The sequence below is a fragment of the Pseudopipra pipra genome, chromosome 8 (genome assembly GCF_036250125.1).
Source record: "Pseudopipra pipra isolate bDixPip1 chromosome 8, bDixPip1.hap1, whole genome shotgun sequence".
NCBI lineage: Eukaryota > Metazoa > Chordata > Aves > Passeriformes > Pipridae > Pseudopipra > Pseudopipra pipra.
In genome coordinates, this window is record NC_087556.1 from 23,815,661 (window position 1) to 23,825,978 (window position 10,318).

Genomic DNA, 10,318 nt, shown 5'->3' on the forward strand with positions numbered 1-10,318 from the left:
GTAGGTTCAGTCTGTTTATACATAGATCTGTAAAGCCTGTGTGTACATCACCATCTCCAGCAGCTCCACAGTGGCTGGGGAGAGGGAAGGTCACCTCTCTGATTCAGAGGTTAACAGGGTCATGCTTCACTTGTGGAAAAAACTCTTGCTTAAAATTAAGCCTCAGCCTTGCAGAAAGCCAGGCCAGACAAGCCATTAAAAAAAGGTCAAAGATATTATCAGCTCCTAATCCAATTAGATACTGATTATCTGTGAATTCAGCACAGCTCACTGTTAGAACTATGCTTAGGAAAATTAGCATCTCCAAAAAAACAGCTGGAGATCGAGGGGGCTCTGAGAGCTGAGGCAGCCTTGTGAGAGATTATGCCTCTGCCTGGGGAGCACTGACTGTAGCAGGAGCCACGTCAGGTTTTCATTGCTATCTTTCTTCATATGTGTCACTCGGTGGGTGACATTACGTTGCTGGTGAAGGAGGCAGACAGGTCTGTAACCATCCCTACTCCTAAATATAAGTTTAAGAACAAAGGGAAACAAGAATTTCTAAATTCGATTAAAATCAGTGATGCAGCAGCCTGACTTGTTGGGAATTCTCCAGCAAAACATTTTTAATGGAAAATATCATTCTGGCAAAACCAACAGTTTCCATGGAGAAATAACAGTTTTACCATTTACTTGTTGGGGGTGGTGGGTGTGTATTTTTTACTTTTAGTCAGTCCAGCAAAAAGCAGCACATTTTAAGGAGGTTTCCTCTTAGTGATGTTCTGGGGAAAAAAAAACTTTCAATGGGGTAGAAATCTAACTGTTTTTAATGTGGGACTTGATTGCTGTATTAAAGGGATTGTGTGATACAGTCCTGAGATACCAGGAGAATGGATTTGCTCCCCTGGCAGGCGGTCTGACTTTGCGAAAAGAGAGTTTGTGTATTGAGTACTAGCTGAAAGAGTTATGGAAATACCCCCTGTGATTTCATCTCCCTTTTCTCTGGGCAAGAAGGTTTTTGATTTTTTATTTTTTCTTGCTGATAATAGGACTGAACCATGGCAGGTTTCTCTCCCTAAATGGAGCACTTTGCACATCTTGCTGTGGCAAACTTCTTTGTAGGTGTGAATGACTTTGGGTGGTTTCTTCTGTGAAAACAGGGAGAGGTGCTCTGGACAGGGCAAATCCTGCTGCACCAAGTCCTGAATCTGTTTTTAAGTCCTGGCTGATTCAAAGGATGGGTTTGGGTAATGCCTCTCTCTGCCCTTTGCAGCTCTCCTTTCTTGAAGGCAACATCAGCTTGGTTTATTATTTGTAAAGGCAACACATTTAAATCTCTTGCAACGTGTTCCACAATCTCCCCTGCCTGGCTGGGCAGTGCCAGACAGCTTTGCAATATCTAGCTGAGCAGGCTCTATGGATTTCCACTGTTCTTGTGTGGCTACAATGACACTTTTTGGTTGTAGCCTCTGCCTTAGGAAAATGATACTCTTTCCAAGCAAAACTGCCCATCAGCAGAGCCACCCCTGGGCAGGGGCTCGCAGACAATGGTGGGTGGGATCAGGCTGGGAGGGCAGCACTCCTGATGGGGCCAGGACTCTGTTACCACTTCCTAACCACCAGGGAAAAAAAAGCCCACCTTCTGATCCCAGGCTGGACCTGCCGAGGGAGTTGAACCAAACTGGAGCCGAGTGCCAACAGTGGTTCCTTGCTTCTGACACAGATTTACTGCTCAGCCTCGTGAAGATGGAGTTTCCCTTCCATATTTTATCTGTGAGAGCAGCTTTTTGGCCAAACAGTAGCACTCACAGAGTCTGTGCTTTGGATTTACATCTGCTGAACATCTGGGCTCGAGGGTTTAGCCATGCAGCAGTGGTCACCAGCGTGCACTTGTAAAGGGCATCTATTACACTGCATTAACCCCACGTGGACATATGTAGGCAGGATTAAGAGGCCATAATCACATTCAGCTTGGCGGGCTTTTGAAAGAGAAATCAAATGAAGGCTGTGAACAAGGACGTCCCTGCGGGGGCTTAACACAATTTGGCTAATCCCTTTGGCGTGTAAATGGTTTTTTCAACTTCATCTTCCCTGCCAGCATGTACAGACAAGGTGGGAGTGAGTACACGTGGGCTTGAGACCCCCAGGTAAGCTGAGTCAGGTCTCCTGGGGGGGGTCTGGCTCTGTGGTTCCCCTTAGAGAGGGGCACTTCCTTGTGAGTCTGAAACAAAGTGGGGGGAAAGTGCAATGGGCACAGCTGAGAGCAGGGCAGTTTCTCTGAATAAGTGAAAGACAGAGGAGGAGATGTTGGTAAATAGGCTATTAACACCCAGTGTCACTTCATTAATTTCATGGAATAAATCTGTCCTCTTCCTCCCATCTCTTATGGCTTGAGCTGGAGGCTGTTTGCTGGACTGGAAGGGAGTACCCAACACAAAACCAGGGCTGTTCTTGGTTCAGCTCCCCTCCTAAAAACTCAGCCAGCTCTAACACCAGCACTGTCCCATTGATATGAGAAAGGTGGACAGCAGTGGCAAATGTTCCTTCCATGAAGAAAGTTGGAATTTAGTGGTATTTTCTGTCTTCTTCCGTCCCCTGGAAAGGCAAGCGGATGCCTTCCAGAAAGTACCTGTACAGCTATGCCCATCCTGCCAAGAGGGTACCTCTCCCTCCACATATGCATCTCCCCAACAAGGATGAAGCCCACAGAGTATGGTAAGAGCTGCTGAGGCTCTGAGACAAAGTCTTTGCTGATAGAGAGCTAAGACTCAAGCAGACAAGTGTGGAGGTTCCCTGGGCTGAGCTGCCAGGGGAAGGCCAGGGGAAGAGCTGCAGCCAGTCCCCACTGGAGCAGCTTGCCTTACAGAATCACAGAATATGCTGAGTTGGAAGGGACCCACGAGGATCATCAAGTCCAGCTCCTGGCCCTGCACAGGACCATCCCCAAGAGTCACACCATGTGCTTGAGAGTATCATCCAAATGCTTCTTGCAGTCTGTCGAGCTTGGTGCTGTGACCACTTCTCTGGGGAGCCTGTTCCAGTGCTCAACCACCCTCTGGGTGAAGAACCTCCCTTGATACAACTTCAGGCCATTCTCTCACATCCTGTCACTGGTCACCACAGAGAAGAGATCAGTGTATGCCCCCCCTCTTCCTCTCACAAGGAGGTTACACCCAGGGCCTACTGCACTGAAGCCCAAGGTGCTGACACCTGGTTAAAGAAGCAGCTCTACTAGTACATCAAATAAGTTAGGGGATTTTGTTCTTTATGTGCCGCTCTTGAAGCCACAGCCACTATACTGCAAGACTGTCATCCATGCAGGAGACATTGGTGAGGCACCCAGAGCCCATAGCTGTTCCATTCCATCTTTCTACTGCAATAGTTCATGCTATCAATAGCTACAGAGACCACCAGAACTTGGGCTGTTGTGCCAGGTGTTTCTCAGGCAATCAGTGCAATCAATGCAAAGAAAGTGAGCATGAGCTCACCTGTATGAGCTTTGGCCATAAATGAATTCATGCCTGCAAAGCACTGCCTAAAATTCCTCACAAGCTGGCATCACAATCATGGAACAGTGTAGATTACATGTAGATGCCTTCACAGCAATCCCAAGCCCTGTCTCAGGCCTTCCCAGACCACGTGCAATTGCATCCAGCCCTTACTGCCATGGATCAGTGGATATTTTCGTTGCCAGGTAGAGATCTCATTGATTTTTCTTTTTTTTTTTTAAATTGATGTTGCTATGGCAGGAAAGAGTTTTGCCCTATCGGAGACTGCATGGCTGCAGGTAAAGACTGCTACAGCTTGTGTAAAGGTTTAATTACAGAAGATGGTTTGAGTGACCTGCCTCAGCACTAAAAAAGCCCTAATAAGACCAACCTTGCCTTGGGAAGACAGGTCAGTTTGGCAAGCATTGTTGGGAGGGAGCTCCCCATCTCTTACCAGCTTCGCTAATCAAAGTCCACAGCAACTTCTCCTCCAGAGTAAGAAGTCTCATGACTTGCTTTTTAAATGCCTGCTGTGGTAACTACCTTTCCCCAACCCTTTGTCGATGCAGCCAGCACAGTTCTGCATGATTGGTGGCACTACTGTCTTTGCATGCCACGGGTCACCCCACAGGTCCTACTGAGGGGGAAATGAGCTGGGTGGGGATGATTGAGTTGGAGCAGAAAGACAACAGGAGGTGCTTTGGTTTCAGTCATGCCTTGTCCTGTGGGAAGGCAGGGAAAAGGTGAGAAGGGACCCCTGCTCTGTCATGTGTCCCTCACAATCCCCCTTCCCACTGACTCTTGGGCAGCTGCAAAATTCACCACTTTCCCAGCACTCACCCAGGAGGGAATAACGATAATAAAAACAAAATTAGAATTATTCCCTTTCCCAGACTGGGGGGGACAGGAAGGGAACGAGCTCTTGGGAACGTCTTGAATTTCACAGCCTCTCCTGGCAAACGTGACTTTTCAGAGAGAAAGTCGCCGCCACCGGCTTGTCTTTTGTGTCTGCAGAAATGGGGTCCTCTCTCAGCCTTTCCCTTGTCATTGGATCTGGTCAGAGGAGCTGCGGTCCTGCCACTTCCCCCATGCAAAAGAAACAGATTTGTCATCCCTGCTGTGGGCTCTGCCATTCCCAGCCTCTCTTGCCTCATTTAAAGAAAACCCCCAATCCCTCAACAATGTAGAGCTTGAAATCTTTTCTTCCTACTTGATACTTCATTACTGTGATTGCTTTTTATTGATTGACAGAGCTGCCTTTGCAAACACACAGGACCCTCGGAGAATTGCAAGCAGCCAATACAGTCCCACTCTCACACACGTGCACACACTGTCTCCCACTGAGCATGGTGGAGCTGCATCTTCCTCTGCTCCCGAAACACAGCTTCCTTGGAGGGATGGTGGGAAGACTGGGAGGTGGTTTCTCTATCAGGTTGTGTAACACAGAGCTGTTCCATCAGGGAGACAGAGCTGGGCAAGAGGCTGCCACCAAGAGCTTTATTAATCATGGCCAAAATAGTCTTTCTCTGTGCACCAAGGCAGGCTGTGACTCTTGGGGAATCACCACACAGAGATGTGTCACTGCATCAGTGATACACAGGTCCTGGCAAGATCTTTGCTTTCCTTCTCATCTTGAAAATCTCCCTTCTTCCTCCAAACCCACACTGTGCTCACCTCTGGCTTCACATGAAGGGTGACTCTGGTTTTCCATCCATGTTCAGAGCGGTGTCGCCCAGTCACCTCAGCCACAAGAGACCAACCTCTCCTCACAGCCCTCAAACCTGTTTGTGCCCTGCCAACACGTACAGGGCAGCCAGTGCCTGCTGAGCCACTCTCACTGTTGAGACCAAGCCCTAAACCCCTGTGAGAAAACTTCAGCTTCTGCTTCTTCTGGGAACTCAATAACAGATGGATGGATGGATGGATGGATGGATGGATGGATAGCAATCCTAAATGCAGGGAAGATCCATCACTTGCTTCTGCCTTGAGACCCTATGCAGAGGTACACTTTTGGAGTCTAGATTGAGAAAAGGAATATAGATTCTGGCTGCAAAATATGCAAGGTCTCAGCCTGTCTGTGGGGCTGGGATAGCTCACTTTCATATGTGAGACAGACCCAGCTTGCTGAGGCACCCTGTGGTGGTACAGGCACCTTGGTTCTGCTTGTGCTTGGGGAATTTAAATCCCAGAGATGTCGGGGGGGGGTCAGAGCAATGTGCTGGAGTCTTCCCAACAGCAAATCCTTTTTCCCACTCTGAACTTCTTGCTAAACATGCAAACCCTATTACATACAATGCAATGGTCAGGCCTTGTTAATATTAGGCCTTGGCTGGTTAATATTGGCCTTGGCAGCCAGGAACCTGAGTGGAGGAATGGGTGAGGCAGCAAGACCACACAGCAAAGCAAAGCTCTGGCAGCTTTCCTGTGCTCTCTTGATAGGATTTAGGAAGACGACAACTCCCAGCAGACAGATCTCCCGAGGTGGTCTGGAGGATGCATCTGCCTGCCCTGGGTCTTCAATCAAACCTGAGGATACTTTCATCTCCTGGCTTTCTGAGGGCACATTGCTAGGAAAGTAGGAGACAAAATGCAACTGTCAGAATACAGATCTCAGCTGTGATGTATGGGGCAGCAAGATGGGCTGCTGCTTGTTATCCCCTGCCCAGTTGAGGTGACAGACAAGGGGATGACGTGAAAAGTTGTTGCCAGCCAGCAGGCAGATCATAGGGAGCCCAACCACAAGGAAAAAAATGGCCTGGCAGGATCACTTGTAAAGGTGAGGAGAGCACTAGCTATTAACCTGCTGTAGACACTGATTAAAGACACACTATCCTATAGATTACATTCTACATTCGTGGTTTTCCACCCACACTAGGAAGAGCAATAATTCTTAGCTTATGGGCTTGCAGTGCTATTTCCAAGTGTTTTAAAATTTCAAGCAGGCCTTTTCTCTCCTTCCCCCAGGCAGGAAGGTGTTGGGCTGCCCCAACAGTGCTAATCCAGCCCTCACTTCTATTAGATCAGCGCTTCAGCACCGCTTGCAAAGATGCCTTTGCACAAGCACTCTGCCTGATCAAAGCACTTAACCGAACCAGCAACATAAAAGCTGGAGATGTGAGCTTAGCCAGCTCACCAAGCAGCCTGCTCTCACCTGCCCAAACATGTCAGGGATGCTTTTTCTTCCTGCCTGCTCTGTAGCACTGAGCAGTGGGTGGAATCCCTTCCTGATGATAGACACCAACAGCAGGGGAGCTCCCTGCACGGGGAGCAGCATTTTCCAGTGTTCACACCTCCATTCCCACCCCATCCTCTCTACAGCAGTTTTCAGGCCAGGACTATAGAGCCACCTCAGAAGCCCCTGCCAGATGACTTTCCCAGGGCTGTATACCTTGGCTGGGCATTTGGAGGGATCAGTAGCAGAAAAATATGATGCTCTGTGCAGATGCAGAAGGAGGAGACCTGGGACTTGTCTGCTTCTTAAATGGTGGTACTTCAGGTTCATGGCAGCCCTCACACCTCCCCAGGGCCCAGGAAGAGGAAGATAAGAAGCAGGGCTGTGACAACACCACCAGCCATTTTATACCCTCCCCAAGATGCCTTGGTGCTGAGTGGCAGCACCCACAGGCAGGAGAACCTGAGACAGACATCCATTTTTCCCTGTGTCCACTGCAGGGATGTGGTTATAACCCAGGCAGGAAGGTCTCCAACTCCCTCCTCACATGCCAGGGGTCTGTGCTGGCAGGGAAGGACCAAGATAGCTCTCTGAGGGAGCTCCGCTTTCCCTTGCCTCCCCCAGCCCCTGGCCCTGATCATCGGCTTAGACCTTCCCAGACAACTCATCTGGGGTATTTGCATCTCAGAACAGATTCCTGAAAGAGCTGAGCCACCTCTCTCCATGGGATCATGGTGCCTCCAAGGGTCAGCCCTGAGCCTGGCAGCCCTGGGGAAGTAAAGGAGCAAACATAGACCATCGTGCTTTTATAACCACTGCCCTGAATCCACAAAGACGCCAAAAAAGGCAGTGCAGCCATGCTCCTACCTTTTGTGGTGTCTCTTCAGCAGGTTATCTTTTTTCTGGGATAATTTTTGAATGCAAACAACAAGTCTTTCCATGGCTGCATTGTGCTGCTTGGTCCTAGCATACAACCCTCCATCCCCAAATCTGCTTTGACATGGGACCTCTCTGAGCCTCCCTGGTATATTTCAGCAGAGGGAAACACTGGCACGAGGACATGACCAGGTTACAGCAATACCTTGTGTGATGCTACTGATGGACATTAGCACCCTACTTTCCTCCTGGAGCCAGGGCACTCCTTGACCCCATCTGGGTGCATGGGGGAGCCCCAGGCACAGAACGCCCATGCAAGGGGATGGAACAGCTGCCAGGCCTTTGTGTTTGGGGTGCCTGGCTGCTTTGCCTCCAGGAGGATCTTCCCTGTGGTGAGAGCAGCTTTAAACGGTGCCCCAAAGCTCTGGCATCTTGGAAGGGTTTTTCCCTTTGTCTCATTTTCCTTTTTTCCAGATCTGACTTAAAACAGAGATCAGGATGACTCTCAGCAAGCAAAGATCCCATGACTGTTTCCCCAAGAGCCAGTATATTAGTCCTTGCATCCTGGCCATATTCCAGCTCGGGAAATTACCTTCTGCCTCCCTAAATCCCCCCTGCGGTTTCAATTGGATACAGGCTTCTTCGCTCTCTTGCCGAAACTGCTGCGCAGGGTTGCTGTGTGCGGTTAAGCAGCTGCTGTCAGAGGTGGGTGACAGGATTGATCCCGGGGGTGCTGGGGGTCAGCGCCGAGCGAGGGCAGGAGCGCCGCCGCCTGCCGAAATGCCGGCACAGCCACCTCTCCCTGGGGTCACACTTGGCTCCAAGTGGGGCTCCCCTCACTGAGCTGCCCCTTTGGGCTCTGTTCTCAGGCTTAGCCCCCTCTTTTACCCACTTTGCCTTGCAGAACCATGACTAGCACACACCAAGATGGATTTTGCTTCGTTTTCCAGTACATCAGCTGGCTGGCCAGACACCAGCTGCTGGAGCATCAGTGTGCTCGTGCACCTGGAGAACACGTGCTCTTCTCACAGGCATGTTGAGGCATGGGATCCACCTCCCCCCTGGCTAGCCCTCTTGTCTTTGCAGAATAGCTATGGACTTTTGGCCATTTCAGGACTTGTCCCTCTGGGAACAGCTGTGGGGGCCCCATGTGGGATGGTACGCCTGCAGTATGATGTTCTGAGCAGAAAGGGGTAGTGGCACAGTGTGGGACCCTGCCCAGAGGAAGGGCCCTGCTCTTCCCTCAGCCCAATACAGCCCACAGTAGGACCCCTTTCACAAGCCCTCATGCTGGGGAAGACACCATCATGGTCCATCTACAGTCACCCAACACTGGAGCAAATCCCAGGAGTCAACAACCCTGGAACAGGAATCCCAGAGGTCTCCAGACTGAAGTTGTTCAACCTTGAGTTAAAAATGCAACACTGTCAACCAGCCAGGCTTTGCATTGTTCCTGTTGCCAGAATCTATATAAGCAAATTACTTTGCTGTCAGGAATACAACAGGAGACAGAGAGAGAAATCTCCTGCCCAGGCACTCTGGAGACAGACTCGCAATATTCTGAGTAATGCAGCCATCTCACTGACATCCCCTGACATCAGGGAAATACAAAAAAACCCAACAAACCCCTAACAGAAAACCTTTAGTCATTTAGTAGATGTGATTTGTGGATGAACTATAATATACAGTGAAAGGTGGGGACGAGGATGGCCTTTAATGAATTGTCTTGGAGGAAATCTCGCATGTTTGCTTATGTGTCAAGGGGAGGCATTTATATAAATATACACACATTTACACACACATCTGTTAAACAGTCTTCCTATGTGTCCTAGGTGTGCATATAGAAATATATACATCTGTGCATGTGCCTCTGCTGTGAGCAAGAGAGCTGCCAGGAGCAGTAAAATTTCAATCCAGCGTGCAGAAAGCGACAGGGCCTGCGGACAGGAGCTCAGCCCTCTCTTCTGCCCATGAATCACAGCCCACGGATGAGGATCAGGGCGGACGTCAACTCTGGTGCCAGCTTGCTCTTCTTCCCTGGCTCCTCTGGCTGGATTCCCTCCCCTCCTTGCCTCCCCCTCTCCCCTATTCTCTACCCCCCTTTCCTTTCCCAGCAGGATGACATTCATCCATCATCCAGCATTTTAAGTGCTGGCATGTCATTGAGGCTGTCAGCCGTCCTCTTTGCTCAGCGCAAGGAGCTCCACTTGGCGGCTTGGTGCGACCGTTTCCCTTTGGAGCCTGTAATCCTCCTGTTCGGGTTAGTTCCACTTGGTTTCACAGAGTGCAGAGTGAGGGGAACCCGGTGGGATAGCAGTAGATTATATCAAATAATAAAGAGAGCACTTGCTCTAATAACTCCAACCATGGGATACTCAGGCACTGCTGGGAGTTGAGTGTTGTAACCTGCCAGAGTAAATCCTCTATAGACTTTACCCTCTTCACTCCCTAAGCCAGAGAGACTCCAGGTCCTACCTCAGTGCTACTGGGTGTAAATCTGGAATTAACTCCCCTGACTTCAGTGGAACTACTCCAGATTTATGACTGAAACTGAGCTTGGGATCTGGCCCCAGCTCAGATCCAGTGGGTGTAAACTGAGCTCCAGCAACCTGGCCCCACAGCTGAAAAATGGATCAACATAAGGAGAAGAGGGCTGGAGACAGGGTTACTTAGGAAAGTCAGCACAGGGTGCCAGGGAAAAGTCATTTTGCTATCCCTTGCCCAGAGGGCTGGCATTCCTCAGAGGTCTGCCTGTATTTCATCTCACCAAATGAACACATCTTGATGTCAAACGTGCTTTTCA

At 49.7% G+C, this 10,318-nt stretch overlaps 2 long non-coding RNA genes across 2 annotated transcripts; both read left to right on the plus strand.

The window, feature by feature from the left end:
- Window positions 1-3,517: 3,517 nt before the first annotated feature.
- LOC135418157 (uncharacterized) lies at window positions 3,518-6,073 on the plus strand. The gene is made up of 2 exons (XR_010432326.1): window positions 3,518-3,673; window positions 5,907-6,073. It is a non-coding gene; the product is annotated as an uncharacterized LOC135418157 (long non-coding RNA).
- A 1,858-nt stretch (window positions 6,074-7,931) lies between these two features.
- On the plus strand, window positions 7,932-9,879 carry LOC135418158 (uncharacterized). Its single transcript, XR_010432327.1, has 2 exons — window positions 7,932-8,220; window positions 8,420-9,879. It is a non-coding gene; the product is annotated as an uncharacterized LOC135418158 (long non-coding RNA).
- The last annotated feature ends 439 nt before the right edge of the window (window positions 9,880-10,318 follow it).